We start from the raw sequence: 18349 nt of genomic DNA, 5'->3' as shown, positions 1-18349 counted from the left end.
TTTGTTCATCTTGAGCTGGTCGAGAGGCTTGGGATTCCTGTCAGATCCTTGGAGGTTCCTAGGCAAATAGCTTCTGTCGATGGTCAGCCTTTGCGGGAGGTCGTTTCTTCTGTCACAGAGGAGATTGAGATTCAAATTGGAGCTTTACATTGAGAAAAGTTGGCATTTTATGTTTTACCGTCTTTAACCCATGCATTTCTTTTAGGACTCCCCTGGCTAAGAAACCATGAACCTACTCTGAATTGGCATACTGGGGACGTCCTATCCTGGGGACAGTTTTGTCAAAACAGATGCCTGCTTCCCGTCAAGCCTGCTAGTATCTCTCCCTCGGCTCTGGAACTAGTGAATCTACCCGCAACAAAAAGGAAGCAGAGGTCTTACCTCCGCATCGCCCATACGACTGTCCGATAGATCTTGTATCAGGCTCTACTCCTCCTAGAGGTCATATTTATCCTCTGTCACCCTTCGAGACTCAAGCCATGTCTGAATACGTTCAAGAGAATCTGGCCAGAGGCTTTATACGGAAGTCCTCCTCACCTGCAGGCGCTGGTTTTTAATTCGTCAAGAAGAAGGACGGTTCCCTTCATCTCTGCATTGATTACCGTGGCCTCAATAACATCACCATTAAAAACAAGTATCCACTTCCTCTCATCCCAGAACTTTTTAATTGTCTGCGTGGAGCACGAATCTTCACTAAACTGGATCTCAGAGGAGCTTACAACATGATCCGAATTCGTTCGGGAGATGAATGGAAGACTGCGTTTAACACCAGAGACGGTCATTATGAGTATTTGGTGATGCCTTTCGGCTTATGTAATGCTCCTGCAGTTTTTCAAGAGTTGGTGAATGATGTTTTTCGGGACCTACTTTACACCTGTGTAGTGGTGTACTTGGACGACATCCTTGTGTTTTCACCGGATCTGCTTTCTCATAGGAGACATGTGCGGCAAGTTCTTCTCCGCCTGAGGGAGAATCGTCTGTATGCTAAACTGGAGAAGTGTGCATTCGAACAGTCGTCCCTGCCATTCCTGGGCTTCATCATCTCTGATTCTGGTCTGTGTATGGATCCGGCTAAAGTTTCTGCCGTACTCAACTGGCCACGTCCGCTTGGCGTTAAGGCGATTCAGCGTTTTCTTGGATTCGCGAATTACTATAGGCAATTTATTTCTCATTTCTCCTCCTTGTCAGCTTCCATCTCTTCTTTGATTAAGAAGGGTGCCAATCCTCATCTTTGGCCAGCAGAGGCTGAAAAGGCTTTTCATTCTCTCAAAGAAGCATTCGCCTCTGCTCCTTTACTCCATCGCCGTAAAGCTAAAATAGTGACCAAATACTGAGCATGTGCACGCGGTCTTAAGGTAAGTATTGCACAATCTAAATAAGTCATCCAAAAACGGTAATTGTTTTTGCTGCTGGAAGCTCTAGCGCCGACCAACCCAGCTTTTACATAAGGATAAGATTTGTTTGTTATAATTTAACACTCTCTCCTATCTTCAGAAATATAAATCAACATCATTCATTTGCATTCATCAGCAGTTTTATTAATATACTGTGCCGTTAATATATTATTGCAGTATTTTTCAAAAGCGAATGGTACATAATCATTAACTTTCTGAGTGAATTAATTGCTGATTGGACAAACATTCATTATAATGTCTGATCATTAATAGCATTCAACAATTAAACAATGTAAAATATGGCTACCAATTCTGCATACTAGTAGAGACAGAAAAAGAGCTAACAGCATATAAAACATACCTAAAAGTATGTATAAAAGTAATACTAAATACACAATCTATACACATATTAAGCAAAAAATACAAATAATATTTGTGTAAAGATCTACTTTTAGTTTAGATGATTAGCGACACTACTTAAATCTCTCAGTAGAAATAATCTGTCAGAGATTATTACTTCTGGATGTTAGCTAAAGTAAAAATAAAATGAGCATATACCCTGTAGTAAGTAAGTTAACAGTAATAGTACATGTAAATAGCATAGAATATTTAGTTAATACAATTTTGATCAAAAAATCATAAAAGCCGTCCCACCGAGACAAGGTGTACCTAATCGGGATGGTCCTATCTTCCAGTATTAAAAATTCATCTTGTGTGAGCTTACCTCAATATAAGCAGGGGCAGAACAGGACCAGGACCTTACTGTTCAGACACCTGCCCATGGGAAGTTATACAAATGAAATTCCTATCTAAAAAATGGCCACACCCATGTTTGTTCAAAGTATAAGAAACTGTTAAAACGTTACATTTATTACAAAGTGATAGGGAGATGTGGGATAGCACAGTGCAGCTTTTGCAATTTTATCCACAGCCTATGCAGAGCACAGCAGTCGAGATGAGTTTGAAACCGGCTTATGTGCTCTGCATAAGAAGCTACTAAATTGACAAAACTTGATAGCATTGTCATTTTGGTCACTATTAGTGATGAGGGAGCACTAAAATATTCGGGTGCTCGTTACTCTAATCGAGCACATCAGACTGCTCTGGTGATTGACTTGAGTAATGAGTATAATGGAAGTCAATGGAAAACAAGCATTTTTCTGAGCAGACCTTGCCAGGTGGGCCTTAAAATCGCTGAAATGGAGTTAAAAAGTGTTCACTGAATGGGAAAAGGATCGGGAAGATGCCTAAATGCATCTCTGACTCCAAGGTCACTGCTGGGAACAATGTTGTCAGCGTATTTCGGCCCTTTTATTGACTGACCATAAAACATGCCAAACTGACGATAAAGGAAACATAATTTCCTGTATAATGACTTGTATGCAACAGGTTTCCATTTCAGTCAGGAAGATAAAGGAACCTTGTGCATGAGATTTCTGAAATGTTTTCCCATTTCCAAGGAGTGGGACTCCTAGACTTGTGAAACCTATGCACTAAGTGCAAGGCCTATCAAAAATTGAAAGGAGGGATTGCAATACACCCTGGAATACATGTAGAGGAGAGTCTCAGAAAACATTTTTTCCCCATTTGGAAGGAGTGGGACTCCTAGATTGGTAATGCGTATGCACTATGCTTCCAAAAATTAGGAGGAACTCGAAACCACCCTGGAACACATGTAGAGTAGGGCGTGAGAAAAGATTTACATTTGGAAGGAGCAGGACTTCTGTGGCCAACAGCAAGGAGTTCCGGATTCGAGGCCACTACTCAGGGTACAACTGGCACAACAAGGACCTTCATCCAACTCTGATTCTGCTCCAGCTAAGGTGGGTGGCAGCTCCTCCTGTCCTCCTCCAGGGCATCAGGAAGCCCAGAGACTTCAAATAGATTGATGCATAGGTTTCAAAACATTTTTTTACTCCTTGTAGACCTTTGCCAATGGAAATTCATGAACCATGGGTGGGAGACTATTCCAACTCATCCTGGGGAAAGAACACCACAAGTCCTTTGCCCATTTGTTCACACAAGAGGTGCGTTTGGGCCTTTCTCCTATTGTATGAATTAATCTTCATTTCTAATTTCTATACTACAAGGAGTTGAAGTAAAGTTGAGGTTCACAGGCTGCAGCCACTGCTGAACCGACCACCAGGCTTGGTCGTGTGTGATAACCTGATGGTGGCTCTGAAGCTTGGCAACCTCATACAAGTACCATGCCTGTCCTACGTGATCAACTTAATTGTTCAGTGATGTCTAAAAACCCATTTCCGCAAGTGAGCTACAGCTGCCGCTGGTCTAGCAGTGCTGGAGCAATTCTTGCAAGTGCCAGCTCATAGACTGGTGTGTGACGTGACCATGTAAGATGGTAGTTGGAGGATCCTGCTGTTGTTTTACATTGTGTGAATGCATTATACAGTATATTCTACTGTAGTATGATTGTACATTTATAGGTCAGTGGACGGCAGTGTTGATTTAATAGTCATCTTTGTGGCACAGTCTCTGTGGGGTTTGTGTACCAGGTTAAACGTAAGTCCAGCCCAAACTGGGGATTGAGGGTTTGTGACAGGAATAGGAAGTTCAGAAAGTTAAGTATTGATTGTTAGAAGTGCAAGAAGTACAGGATACCCTTAAGAAAGAAGATCATTCTTGGGTGTGCATGGGAATCAAACAGACAATGATTCTGTCCATCCAGTCAGTGTAGGGCATTAACATTAATTACAATTTGCCAAGGGAGGCAACTAATCTCTAATTAAAGACAGTTAAAATTTAACTTTTAATGAACTATTTAAAGAAAAAGATTAAAAGATAAGACAGTCAGTGTGTATAAGGGGTGTTAGGGCTAGCAGGACACACCAAATAATATAAAGGAAGATATAAGGTCCACCGAGCAGAGATATTATCTGCTGCTCAGAAATGGCGGACAGTATATGGTGGTATAATGAGAACACACGCGGGTTAACGTCACCCGGTATGTATGGAGATGGACCCTGTAGCATCACAGAGCCACTATACCGCTGGATGAACGCTAGTGTTCGGTAACAGACCTCTACCCCAAGGACACAGGGTTAGAGTCCCTCTAGACCCACTAGCGTTTGGCGCTGCACCTGTGGTGCCAGGGAAAAGCTATAATAATAAATTTATCTCACTGAGTGCGTGCAGCGTCTCTGTGGCAGACCCCACTGACCACCCTAACTAGGGACTGGAAAGCGCACTAGTTGTGCACAGCGCCGCACTGGCGAACACTGCTAATGATGCTGTAGAAAACGTGCTCAGTGCTGGATGGCACTTAACTGGCGCTAGTCAGCTCCAATCACCCACACTCAAACAACAACGCTAGGGAAAGGGTTTAATTAGGAGCTTTCACCAGAACATACATGCATCCACACACACCATGTTTTGAGGTTGTCCTAGTGCATGGCCGAGCAGCCTTGCGAACCTTTAATAGTTGCAGCCTTCTGGGACCTTCCCAGTGGTCCAATTGGAGCCACTTGAGGAACTGGGAATGTGACCCCCAACCTCCAATGAGAGATCGTCCCACGTGCATGCTCAGTAGGCAAAAAGCAGGACTTAGTCCCAGGAACGTCTTCTCGCTGCTGGCTAATGCTGGTTACAATAGCTGGACCTGGGACGGCAGCAGTAACCAGACGCACAGCATCAGCTTGAGCAAGATGCTGGGACCGACATCTCTGCTGAGCAGGATCCTCTGCGGCTGGGGAAGCATGGGAGACCCCAGAGGACATGGTTCAAGATTCCCCCTGAGCAGCGGCGGGAACGCGACACCTAACAAGGGGACACCGGGATATAACCTCTTTTCGCTATGCTCACAATATAGCAATTCCCTATATCCCACACTAGTGAGTATTGATAAGTATTAGCTTGGTGCGGCAGCTACCAACTGCTCGCTAATATTTTTGACAATAACACGGACTGACTGAAGCTAGTAAAACCTAAATCCTTCCCAACATGTTTCACCAGAGATCTGGCATCATCAGGTGACAGAAGCTTAATTTAAATTCATTTAAATTATCTAAGTGTTCCCTCACCATCTCTCTGTTATACTGTAGATAGTGTGGGTTCTTTTACTCCTTTGATGGCACAGTGATAAACAGTTGATGGTACAATTGCATTGTTAGAGAACACAGAGGCAAAATCATAATTTAAAAGTTCAGCCTTCTCAACATCATTTTCAACATCTTCACCCTTTACATCCTGTAAAAATCCCATAGCATCTTTGAATTTTCTTTTGCTTTCGACATACCCCCAAAATTCTTTTTTACTGCCTTTGGTCTCTCTTGCAAGACTCACTTCATTACTGGCTTTAGCTCTTCTAACACTTGTCCTGCATTCCCTGCAGACAGCATTATATTCTTTTTTAGACATGCCCCCTCTTTCCTATCCCTAGATTGGGATCTATAGAACCCTGTGCCACTAGTTTTTGGTGCGCAGCCAGTGATAGACGGGGGAATGTAAGCCGATATGGGTTCTTTATAGTGTGCATGTGTTCTATACTGAAGACTCAATGAAGGAGAAATGTGTTGGCAGGCACATTGGGCTTTTTAGGGCACTTTTCCACTAGGGTGAACTGTGGACTGCTCTTGTAATGGCAGGAGTCTTGGAGCCCTAGGGTTAAATAGCACTGAATAAGGCAAAACAGGGCCAAACCTGGACCCCTCCCCCTTTTTATCCAAACCAGAAGGTAGGTTGCCGATTGAATATCTGACTGAAGGAGACCACTCTAACAAGATTTGGTGAGACGGTTCCAATTATTTTATCTATTATATTTACATCCGGCAACTATACACAGAGGCATTATGGTAGTTTTTAACTACTGGGATAAAAATGCCTATAAGTTGATCATCATTGTCATAATTGCGATGTGTGTCATGTGAGCACGATTCTTATTTGTTTCTTCTTTCTTTTTCCACAACTGTGGTAAAGATAGAACAAAAAACTGTGCACGGGACATTATTTAGTGTTTTTCCAAACTATATATATATATATGGTTTTAAAAGGGCATAATTAAAAGTTATGTTTTAATATTGGTACTCTACATGCTGCTATCTATTTTGATACAGTAACTATTGTTGGAATTTGGAAAGTATCTTTTGGGGGCTGAATCCCTCGCTGATTATCTGGTGTCTATTTTGTTAACTAATTTTGTATGTTGCAGCACCAAGAACTTTAAGGCACCCTGACTAATGCCTCTAATACACTATCCCTACTCCGCCAGCTAACCCTACACAAATTGCAGATAAGAGCGGTAGTATAGAATATCATTTATATGAATTATCCCTGAAAAGGACTGTTGGTTTAACCCCTTACCGACATCGGACGTACTATTCCGTCCGATGTCGGCTCCCCTGCTTTGATGCAGGGCTCCGCGGTGAGCCCGCATCAAAGCTGGGACATGTCAGCTGTTTTGAACAGCTGACATGTGCCCGCAATAGGCGCGGGCAGAATCGCGATCTGCCCGCACCTATTAACTATTTAAATGCCGCTGTCAGACGCAGACAGCGGCATTTAACTACCGCATCTGGCCGGGCGGCCGGAAATGACGTCATCGCCGACCCCCGTCACATGATCAGGGGTCGGCGATGCATCAGGAAGGTAACCATAGAGGTCCTTGAGACCTCTATGGTTACTGATGCCGGCCTGCTGTGAGCGCCCCCCTGTGGTCGGCGCTCACAGCACACCTGCATTTTTGCTGTATAGCAGCGATCTTATGATCGCTGCTACATAGCAGAGCCGATCGGGTTGTGCCTGCTTCTAGCCTCCCATGGAGGCTATTGAAGCATGGCAAAAGAAAAAAAAAAAAGTTTAAAAAAATGTGAAAAAAATAAAAAAAACATAAAAGTTTAAATCACCCCCCTTTCGCCCCAATCAAAATAAATCAATTAAAAAAAATCAAATCTACACATATTTGGCATCGTTGCGTTCAGAATCGCCCGATCTATCAATAAAAAAACCATTAACCTGATCGCGTAACGAGAAAAAACATCGAAACGCCAGAATTACGTTTTTTGTTGCCGCGACATTGCATTAAAATGCAATAACGGGCGATCAAAAGAACATATCTGCACCAAAATGGTATCATTAAAAACGCTGTCTCGGCACGCAAAAAATAAGCCCTCAAACGACCCCAGATCATGAAAAATGGAGACGCTACGAGTATCGGAAAATGGCGCAATTTTTTATTTTTTTTTTTAGCAAAGTTTGGAATTTGTTTCACCACTTAGGTAAAAAATAACCTAGTCATGTTAGGTGTCTATGAACTCGTAATGACCTGGAGAATCATAATGGCAGGTCTGTTTTAGCATTTAGTGAACCTATCAAAAAAGCCAAGCAAAAAACAAGTGTGGGATTGCACTTTTTTTGCAATTTCACCGCACTTGGAATTTTTTTCCCGTTTTCTAGTACACGACATGGTAAAACCAATGATGTCGTTCAAAAGTACAACTCGTCCTGCAAAAAATAAGCCCTCACATGGCCAAATTGACGGAAAAATAAAAAAGTTATGGCTCTGGGAAGGTGGGGAGCGAAAAACGAAAACGAAAAAACGGAAAAAGCTCTGGGGGTGAAGGGGTTAATGTTGCACCATCAGGTACTGTAATGTTATATAACACACTGTCCCTTCTGCAGCAGAATCTCGCCCTATACTATTTCTGGAGGCAATGAGCCGAACATGGTGTCCCCGGGTCTTATATAAACCTGGCAATCCCCGTGTTAGGAATTTTGGCTCTGTTCTCCCACCTGGGAATGTATCCCAAACTCCGGTCGCAAGTGCCACCATTGTCATGACCTTGGAGGCGGAGCTGCCACTTGCAGGAAAAACATCCCAAATTTATCAAGCATTGTGTTCTGGAGTAGTTGTATGTGTTGGGACATGGGACACCGTATCACCTATGGATTTCAATGCCTGGGTTACATGGGACGCTGTATTCCCCGGTGGCCAGGTAAAGCAGGACAGTGACCTTTCTTCTTCTCTAGCTATAACGACTCGAGACTAACTATGAAAACAGTAATTAACCCTTAGTACCCATTTACTCATCCCTAACCATGGGTTGGTCCTACAGTTAACCCGTCACCACTGACTAACTTGAAACTGCAGCCTACAAGAGGATAAAACACACAGACAAACACACAATAATAAACCGGTCACTTTAGATATAATAACAGGAGTCTTCAGAGAGGGTGTTCAGACATCTTCCCGTTTACACCACATGGCCAAACTCCGTGCTCCTCAGTAATGCGAGCAGTGGCAGAGTTACCACTGTAGCATATGAGGAGCATAGGGTATTTATCGATCCACACAGCTTCAGAGCAGCACTTAGAAACTCTATAAAAAAGAGATTGTAAGGGCCAAGATTGCTTTGGAGACCAGCCACCACTGATAGACTGCAGGACGGTAACCTAGACAGCAAGCATTACACAATAAAATTATTAATGTTTCCGTTCTTGAGAATGCAGATGATTTTTACTGACAAGTAAATAGTAAAGTTGCATAATTTTGCAAGCAGTTTGCAATATTACTCATTTATGATGGTGAGCCCTTTAATTCTCACTATCATAGAATATGTCAGTGTCTTGTAGATTACATTAATGGAATGTTCACTGCTTTGGAAAATTCCTAAATATTCCTAAACATTAGAAAGGTATTTTGAGAATATACTAATCTCAAAGTGGGTAGCATTTTGGTTCTCTATCAATTGTTATCAGCAGGTAAAAAGTATTAATTTACCATGTAGCACCACCACAGGGGAAACATTAAAATGATTGACGTGTTGTAACAATGACAGAAATCCGTCCTAAAATGTTAATAGGACAGGTGCATATGAGCATCTGCAGTAGGAAGCTCCCCTCCCTTTATGTGTAGAAAGATTTGTTCCCAGTGGATACTGTGATCTTGTACTGAAGATACCAGGGGTGCTGAGGTAAGAAGAGGCTGCTTACACTGCTGTCTACTCTAAGAGTCAGATTTAATACTGGAGATACCATGGGTGCTGTAGTAAAATAAGGCTGCTCACATTGCTGCCCATCCCGTCTATCTTATCTAATACTGGAGATACCAGGGGTGCTCAGGTAAGAAGAGGCTGCTCACACTGCTGTCATTCCTGACTTTCTGATCTTATACTGGAGATAAGAGGGGTGCTGAGGTAAGAAGAGGCCACTCACACTGCTGTCTACCCTATTTATCAGATGTAACACGGGAGATAGCAAAGATGTAGAGATTAGAAGAGGCTGCTCATGCTGCTGGTAACGCTGTCACATTGATGCCTATCCCATCTATCTGATTTAATACTGGAGATACCAGGGGTACTAAGGTAAGAAGAGGCTGCTCACACTGCTGTCATTCCTGACTTTCTAATCTTATACTGGAGATACCAGCAGTGCTGAGGTAAGAAGAGGCTGCTCACACTGCTGTCATTCCTGACTTTCTAATCTTATACTGGAGATACCAGCAGTGCTGAGGTAAGAAGAGGCTGCTCACACTGCTGTCATTCCTGACTTTCTAATCTTATACTGGAGATACCAGCAGTGCTGAGGTAAGAAGAGGATGCTCACACTGCTGTCATTCCTGACTTTCTAATCTTATACTGGAGATACCAGCAGTGCTGAGGTAAGAAGAGGATGTTCACACTGCTGTCTACCCTATCTGTTTGACTTAATACTGGAGATACCATGGGTGCTGCAGTAAGAGGAGGCTGCTCACACTGCTGTCCTTCTTGACTTTCTGATCTTATACTGGAGATACCAGGGGTGCTGAGGTAAGAAGAGGCTGCTCACACTGCGGTCTACCCTATTGTAGAGATAAGAAGAGATTTCTCACGCTGCTGGTAACCTTGTCTTTTTTATCTAAAACTGGAAATATCCTGTATTTCTGATTTAACACTGAGTTAAGAAGAGGCGAGTTACACAATTGTCCAGTCTGTCTCTCTGAATGAACAGCAGCTGTTGTTGATATGACCTTATGCCATGTACTGTGAAGATTTCTCCAGGTCACAGCAGTAGAGCTTCATTCTGCGCATGTGGAGCACCCCAGCAGGGCAGTGGGGTACTCGGTACCGGGTGTGGTCTTAAAGGGGATGTCACAGTGGCTGCGACCCGGTCAGTGGCCCTGGGCGTCCAATTAAAGGGAAAGGTCTTTAAGGGGATTTGTAATGTCTATGTTCGTGATGCCACCTGTGGTGTTCAGTCAGTAGGGACCGACGCTGCTTAAAGGGGTCCTCTGGGGTGATGCTGTTGCTGCAAGATGGTAATGCTTCCCACAGGTGAAGCGGGGTCCCCAGGGCTTCCCAGGTGTATGGCAAGATGGTGTAAGCCGATAAATGCACAAAGAACGAGGACACAGGTTTGCAAGTCTTTACCTGGTTTACTGATGGTAGTAGTAGTCATCAGTCCAGAGTACCAAGTACAGGGTAGCCGTGGTCCGGCCGGCTTGGAGGCAATAGGAGATCCCTTTACCAGGTGAGGTCCATAAGCCTTTCCTGCTAGCACCGTTTAGTTAATTAGGTCCCTGCTGCTTGAAGCTCAGTGCAAGTCCCCTCTCTCCTGTCCTAAGACAGATGTCTGTACGGTAGGTAGTTTGAGCCTGTTTATAGGATCTCTTAGATGACCCGGCTCTCACGGTCACTGCTTCACCTCAGACTTGTTATGGGCAATTGACATATAGTGCTTTGCCCTCCGGTTCTGTCGCGCATCCTGGAGAACAACACGACCTCTCTCAGACTCCCTGAGACTGACTGGCTCCTCCTCCAGACCAGGATACAACAAGTTTAAGGGAGCTCCCATGAATCTGGGTCCTGAGCTTCCCCTCCTGGCCTAGATTCAGATTGTGTTGAATATGAGTGCCTTACCTGATAGATAGGATCCCCTTTGCCTCTAAGCATGACATCACCCTCCCCGAAGGGAAGGCAACATCACTGCAGCAACCGGTTACCTGGGGGTGCTGCACATGCTTACAGGCTTCTGTCCTACTAACTATCTAGGACATGTTTCTGTCAATGTAATAAGACAGCAGCTATTTTAATGTGATATAGAAATAATGTAATTTGCTAATTAAGAATTTGTTTATAATAACGTTCCTTTTGCTTAAATATTTTGTCTAATCATGGAGAACCTCTTTAAGGGAACACTAAGCTGATACACTGTGTCATGCCTAATGTAGGGAGTCATTACCCCTTTATTCTACTGCTTAACAAGAGTCACCAATATTGATATCTTTGTAAATTAATAATAAAGTATCAAAAAAGCCCTGTGGTCTACAGCACAGGTTTTGGTACACTGTATAAAACGTGTAAGTGATAGCCTGCAGTCGCATTATCATCTTCCACCAAGATCATATATATATATACTATACTTATACTTCTAGCCAAATTTGCTGGCAAAGTACAATTACCCCCTTAACCCCCTTTTCCCTTTGGGGTTATTATGAATAGTACAACTAATAAATACAAGTTTGATCCTACTCTTGCAAAACTTCAACAACTCCAAATAATGCACGTTTTGTGCTTATTGAAAAACTGATTCTTTACTTCATTAAAATCCACAGACGATTTGCAAATAAAGTTAGGAGTTCATTTCATTTTCTTGCTGCAGACATTATATTTGATTAACATTCAAGCATTAGGCATCGGAAAATTCAGCCTATGCTAAAGAAGACAGCTGTCTTGTTGCATTGCTCCATACAGTCTGCTTCAGTCTGCCATTCATTATTTAATCTTCTTTATAAAGACTCAACAGACTTTTCCCCTGACCATCTTATTTTGGACCAATCATCTTACACAGCATGTTTTAGCTTTAGACTGTTCCAGTCTTACCAAGGAAACAATTGATCAACAACCGTTAAATTGAAGTTTATCTAATTTGAGAAGTAAAGATGGATGACATGAAATAAAGGTCCTTGAAACGGACAAATTGCTACTTCCTACCTGCAGTTTATTAAAGTAAAGGCTGGATAGTAAAAGTTGCTCATAAATACATTTTAGATGTGAAAAAAAAGTATAAAAACTATTACTAAAATTAAATCTGAAGAATACGAAGTCAAAACATCCTGAATAATTAACATATCAACTTACTCCATATACTGCAAACGTCAGCTGTTATACAGCCTACACCTGCCTCTGTGAGTAGCATTTAGGTAGTGACCACATCAGCCGGGGACCAGATTTGCAGGTTTTGGTCACCTTGCTTCCCCAAAGAAATGGAATAATTAGCTATCAAAAAGTCAGATGTACCACAAAATGGTATAAAAAAAACTACAGCCTGCCCCCCGACAAATCAAGCCCTCACATACCTCCACTGACAAAAATTAGAAGGTGTGCTTCTTAGAAACATTCCTGTGATAAAACAGGCAGAGATATTTATTACCTCAGGCAGGGAAATATGTTACCTCAGACAGAAAAATGTGTTACCTCAGAAAACAGCAGCTGTGAGCCCCTGCAGTTTTGTCTGTATACTCACTTATCGTAAGTGACTTATGCTGTCTCCTCTGGCCAGAAGCTGTGGTATGCAACGACCATGAACTGGAGCAGCTCTTCATGGTCTAACATCAGGGGCATATTTATAAGATTATTTCAGCGCAGGAACTTTTTTAACACATCCAATTGTGGAACTGTTATTATTACAACATCTATTGATTAAAATGTACTTTGTTCATGGAACAACTCCTGTAAGCTACCCAATACACAATAGACTAATTTTGTCTGCATCCACGAATATGGATGGGTTCATTCGACAGCCTAATGTGTATGGGGACCCAGGACAAATGACTGTCGATGGAGTTAAGTATCCAACATGTACAATTTCAGACTGCCAATCCTCATGTTCTCTCTGGGATAAGCCACAGTCAGACATATCTGGCAGCATCTCTTTCATAGACAACCGAGCTAAATGATCTGATGATCCAATGTTCAGCCGATATCTATCTAAGGTGAATGGAATGATTTAGTCTGTTAAGGACTCAATAGGCTAATTGATTCCGCAATTAGATACTGTTGTTACTCAGGACTTCTTGAAAACAAGTCAATTTTATTTAGAATATCTTAAAATATAGAGTTGTAATACTTGTAATGTTGAGTTGGAACAAACAACTTCTTGAACACTCTCTTAGATCTTGGTTCTTCAGTTGAAAAATGCAGTGTACTGACTTCTACCACTGCTTGTACCTCCCCTTTGTCACAGTCACCATACACATTGTACCCAGTAGAGCCTCATCTACTCACATTCTTGATTTTACTGTAAATACACAGGATGATACAGGTTCACATTGATCTGCCTCCTGACAGTCCTAGTGAGTTTCTGCCCTCTTATTTGGTAGCTGTAGCCCTATTCTGTTTTCCGCCCTCAGTTATTTACATTATTGCTATCTCAGGTCACAGTCAATCAGATGCCACCTAGTGTAATTCAGCTGCCATCATTAGTACAGTACCCACTGTTATTTGGGTAAAATCACTTCTCCGGGGTTTAAGGCATTGACTCTTGAACTCTCCTCTCACATCTCTCTAACGTCATCTCTCACCTTCCCGAGGTGATGGTGGGGTCACTGTATACTGAACAGGACCTACCTACTCTCACTATACAGTATCCTGAACAGTACGCTGCCAAATAGTTCAATAGTTTGGGGTTTTTAATTGGCATTGCTCTAATAGAAACCATTACGAAAACACAATGAAACATTCATGCAACTGCTGAGTGGCTCTAGCAATTTTTACTCATTTATAATTAAAAGTATAAGAGCTAGCATATGCCGCAATCCAGAAGTGAACATATGCCCCTCTGCCCAGGCATAGAAATCATGGGAACCCATAGCAAAAGTTCCCCACCAAAAAATATGAAGCTGCGTCACAGCCATAGACATGGATACCTCCCAACATTTAAGGACAATACACACTAATAGTGCCCCTTCTGAAGCCCCTTAGTGTTCTCTCCTGTATGCTACCTATGTCCTAGCTCCAATTAAGAATGATACCCCTACACATAGTATGATGCCCCCACACAATTTGTTCCCACAGTGACCCCAACAAAGTATGATATCACCAGAATGACTCCCAACACAGTATGATATTCCCACAGTGCTCCCCAACACAATATGATACCCCCACAGTTCCTCACACATATGAGGACCAAAAGTGATCCCCCACACAATATAATGCCCACACAGTTGCTCCACAGTATTATGCCTCACAGTCTACACACATAGTATGATGTCCCAAAAGATTTCCCACAATATGTTGACCTTTTTCATACCCCTTTTCAGTATAATTGCTCACATGGACCTCAACGTAATAGGAGGTTTTCCTGATATTATATAATGAGTACCCAAAGCGTTCCCCTACCAGTATCATGCCCCCACAATTGCTCCACAGTATAATGCCCCACAGTCTCCCCACACAGCATGATACCTCCACAGTCTCAGAAAATAGTATGCTGCCTTACCTCCCATGCACCTACTGTATGATACCCCAAAGTTTCCCCATAATAGCATGCTCTTCATACCCCTTTAAAGTATGATTGTCTCCATAGACCCTACTAAATATGAATTTACCTACAGCTCCACTACACAGTATGTCCCCTACAGCCCTCCCATGCATTATGATGGCTCCCATAATGCCACACAGTATGATGATCCACACAATCCTCTCCCTTCACAATTTGATGGCAACCCATAGCCCCCCACAAACAGGATGTTGGTCTCCAAAAAGTATGATGCCTTCTCAGTCCTCTATAGTATGATGTCCCCATAAACCCCACCACACAGTATGATGCCTCCATATCCACAGCTATCTTACAGTATTATGTCCCCAAACCTCCATAAGGTCACAGTCCCCCGCATAGCATGATGCCTCCACAACCCTCTAACAGGATTATGTCCACATAGTATGATGGCCCGCAACATTCTCCACATAATATGATTCCCCCACAGCATTATGCCCATCACAGTTCCCCACATACATTATGAGGTCCCCACAGTATGATGCCCCCTGTGAACGTGTCCTCCAACCCTCACACTATGATGCTCCCACAGTTCCCCTACAAGTCTTGATTAACTAAATGAAATAACAAAACTACTGAACTAGACCTGTTTCCCCAGCTGCACTGGTCTGGTCTGTGCAGTGTGCGGTCTGAGGCTCCATGCAGCAGATGCAATTTGTTGAAATCATTGTGCCTGCTGAGACTCAGGTGCACAGGCTGAATGGGGGAACAGATTGCTTTACTGGGCCCTCTCCACTCACGGGCCCAATAACGGTCACATAGTCTGCCACTATAAGCCACGATATCAGCCATTGCCAAATAGGAAGATGTCCATATATTACGTGGCACATGGTATGTGGTGGTGGCCTGGAATTTTACCATGAAGCCCAACGACTTTAAGCTATGTTTTCAGATAAACCTTTCAGTAGTGTAATGGTTATGTTTGCAAGCAGAAAATGTCCACAGCAAGTGGGTGAGATTTATAAAATTATAATCACGTGCCTGTTATTATAATAAATTATGGAATTTACCTGTACAAATCTACTGGTAAAATCCATGGCAAATCCACTATTTGACACTTTATTTGTCAAATGATTTGATTGCGATGAAACCCATTAGGGACTTAAACTAGTTTTCAAAGTACATATTTGGTCTATATACAAGTGTATTCACATTTTATCTAAACCATATTTTTAAGGGAATATTCACGTGGAGCACAATACTTTTTTTTGTAGGAAACTGCCTTTTATTTTATAGTAGTCTTTTTTTTTTTACTTTCTAACTGATCAGTATCCATTCTCTTTACTATGTCAGGTGATTGTAGTGAAATGAGTCCTAGCAGTCCTAATAGAAAATACAGCCTGCGTTCATATTTAATGTATACTGAATAGATTAAAGCTAATAAAGCACTTTATATGCATCCTTAAAACAAATTTATTAGATTAATTCTGAACTATCATTCACAATTGTTTTACACATCCTACAGACCCATTTGGAATCAAGATTAAATTTCAGACAAATTAGAATTTAGTGACGGCAGAATGCTAATTTATCTAACACCATTATTTCTAAAAAGTCATGTTCAGATTTGTCATGTAAAACTTCAAGAAATGACTTTGCAGAGATCTATGGGAACTTCAAACGAGAGGGAAATGCAGATGAAATGAATGATATTCACACTTTTTTAGAAGCACTTAGATGTTGCGTGCTAACTTAAGACATCATGTATTTTTTCTTCTCCTGTGATTAAGGAACTATGTTCTCCAATGTATTAATTGTCAAAACTGTACTTTACGTTAATAATATGACTACAGGTATCTGCTCCCGGCTGGTGCGGCCAAAGGTAGAAAGACTAACAGGCGTTTTTCGAGCAGCCATATAACACATGAATGTCAACACCCCATGTATATACAGGTCCTTCTCAAAAAATTAGCATATAGTGTTAAATTTCATTATTTACCATAATGTAATGATTACAATTAAACTTTCATATATTATAGATTCATTATCCACCAACTGAAATTTGTCAGGTCTTTTATTGTTTTAATACTGATGATTTTGGCATACAACTCCTGATAACCCAAAAAACCTGTCTCAATAAATTAGCATATTTGTTGTGAATTTGGATTCTGGGCTCCCCCGGTGGCTACTGGTGGAATTGAACTTGTGACATCATCTTCCCTGTTCACCTGTTCTGATTAGATCTGGGTGTCGCTATATAACCTGGCTTCTCTGTTAGATGCTTGCCGGTCAACAATGTTATCAGAAGCCTCTCTGTGCTTGTTCCTGCTCCCAGACATCTACTAGATAAGTTGGACATTCGTCCATGTTTTGTTTTTGTATTTTGGTTCCAGTTCACAGCTGCAGTTTCGTTACTGTGTCTGGAAAGCTCTTGTTGATCAGGAATTGCCACTCTGGTATTATGAGTTAATGCCAGAGTCCTAAAGTAATTTCTGGATGTGCTTTGTTAGGGTTTTCTACTGACCATGAAAGTATGCTTTCTGTCTTCTGCTATCTAGAAAGCGGACCTCAAATTTGCTAAAACTATTTTCCTGCTGCGTTTGTTGTTTCATCTCATATCACCGCCAATATATGTGGGGGGCTTCTGTCTCCTTTTTGGGCATTTCTCTAGAGGTGAGTCAGGTCTTATATTTCCCTCTGCTAGCATTATTTAGTTCTCCGGCCGGCGCTGGGCATATAGGGATAAAAAGTAGGACATGCTACCTGGCTACTTCTAGATGATGCGGTAGGTTTAGTTCATGGTCAGTACAGTTACATCTTCCAAGAGCTTGTTCCTATTGAGGCTTATGCTAGTTCTCTGGCCATGGAGATCATGACAGTTTGACCGGCCCACTAAAGGGTTAAAATCCTTGGCTGAGAAAGGAGAGAAATAAGAAGTCTGCTGAAAATTTTTTTTTTTTTTTTTTTTTTTTTTTTTTTTTTTTTTTCTCTAGTAGTTAGTGTGCTCTTAATTGGATCACTTGCCAGTCTGTCTATGCTGCAGTCTTTCTTTTTTTTCTCTCTCCTTCTAATCTTTGAATGGCTCTATGTTCACCTGTCTATAATGGATCTACAGAGTGTAACTGCAGGTTTGAATAATCTCGCCACGAAAGTACAAAGTTTGCAAGATTTTGTTGTTCATGCTCCGGTATCAGAGCCGAGAATTCCTTTGCCGGAATTCTTCTCAGGGAATAGATCTAGCTTTCAGAATTTTAGAAATAATTGTAAGTTATTTTTGTCCCTGAAATCTCGTTCTGCTGGAGACCCTGCACAGCAGGTTGGGATTGTGATTTCCTTGCTCCGCGGCGACCCTCAAGATTGGGCTTTTGCATTGGCACCAGGGGATCCTGCGTTGCGCAATGTGGATGCGTTTTTTCTGGCCTTGGGCTTGCTGTATGAGGAACCTCATTTGGAACTTCAGGCAGAAAAAACTTTGATGTCCCTATCGCAGGGGCAAGATGAAGCTGAAATTTACTGCCAAAAATTCCGTA

The sequence above is a fragment of the Ranitomeya variabilis genome, chromosome 1 (genome assembly GCF_051348905.1).
Source record: "Ranitomeya variabilis isolate aRanVar5 chromosome 1, aRanVar5.hap1, whole genome shotgun sequence".
In the NCBI taxonomy this organism is placed as follows: domain Eukaryota; kingdom Metazoa; phylum Chordata; class Amphibia; order Anura; family Dendrobatidae; genus Ranitomeya; species Ranitomeya variabilis.
Note: the sequence above shows the minus strand (reverse complement) of the source record.